The 1,332-nt window shown below is 40.2% G+C and overlaps 1 pseudogene; it reads right to left on the minus strand.

Annotated features, from left to right (window-relative positions):
* Positions 1-741: 741 nt before the first annotated feature.
* Positions 742-1,020, minus strand: LOC101717617 (small nuclear ribonucleoprotein E pseudogene; annotated as a pseudogene).
* Positions 1,021-1,332: the final 312 nt, after the last annotated feature.

Here is a 1,332-nt window from a genome sequence, read left to right on the forward strand (position 1 = left end):
GGGCACCATGCTAAGAACTACATGGATTATTGATTCCATTTGATTCCCAAACAACTTCATCATCCTCATCTTACCCATAAGTGAACTAGGCAGGTTAAATAATTTGAGGCTAAAAGTAAGAGTTTATAGAGCCAAGGTGCAAGCTCGGGTGGTCTGACTGTCTCCTTTTACTCCAGATGTACTATCCATGCCTTTATCATGACCTTTCTTGCAGAACTTGACTCCATCTCTGATGGTTTTTCCCAAGAAGACCTGTATTTGCCAAGGCCGTTCATATTTGAAAATGTGGGCATATTACCTTTATTCTTAAACAAGACTGGGTGGGTATTCTTTATTTTTATTTTTGTGATGCTGGGATGAAATACATGGCTGTGTATTCTTTTTTTTCTTTTCTTTTGAGGCAGGGTCTCCTTTTGTAGTTCAGGATGGCCCTGAACTCACTATGTAGCCCAGGCTGGCCTCGAACTCACAGCAATCATCCTGCCTCAGCCTCCCGAATGCTGGGATTACAGGCATGTGCCACCATGCCCAGCTGGCTGTGTATTCTTTTTAAAAATAAAAAATAAAAACAACCCTACATTTATTACATCCAGTAATAACACAGGGCAATCAGAATAGTACGAACAAATGTTTTACAAATATTCCCAGGGCAAACACTTAACTGTATTTTTTCTCATGTCATCATAATTGCCATCATCACTACATCACTTCACTGCTCTCTGCCTACTCCATTGATCATTTCTACTCAGAGACACTTTGTACCAAGGTAATATTGTCTTCTTTCAGCATGAGTTGACCCAGTTGTTTTCTTGACTCTGTTTTAAAATGAATTTCTTCTTCATCATTTAATACAAGAGTCATGTATAGATCAAAACCAGTAATTCAGTCCTCCATCTGGATATTCACTTGCTCATAAAGCCACATTTGAATCCAGGATTTATTCTGAAAGTATCTGAAGATGAGGTTGATGGGCCCAACCATTACCTTCTACACATTCTGGTCCTGGCCACGGTAGGTCATGGAGGAATCTCATAAAGACCATACAACCTAGCAGGCTACCTCAAACAGCACCTTCCAGAATTAAGAACCGATGGCTGAGTATTCTTAAGTCATACTTTCAGAACGTTCCAGAGCCAGCTCCACTATCTCCTGGCACTGATTGCTGTGGAGAAGTCTAAGCCAGGCTAACTTTGTTCTCGCATTCAATGACTTGTTTTTTGACTTTGAGTCCTCTCTTAGAATCCCAGGAAGGTCATTGACCTTATCAAGCTGTGCATCTGTTTTAATTATTTTATCGCCTTTTCCTGGAACTCAAACTGCCTCTTTTACATT

The sequence above is a fragment of the Heterocephalus glaber genome, unplaced genomic scaffold (assembly GCF_053883595.1).
Source record: "Heterocephalus glaber isolate CG9 unplaced genomic scaffold, H.glaber_assembly_v1.0 deba00001733, whole genome shotgun sequence".
Lineage (NCBI taxonomy): Eukaryota > Metazoa > Chordata > Mammalia > Rodentia > Bathyergidae > Heterocephalus > Heterocephalus glaber.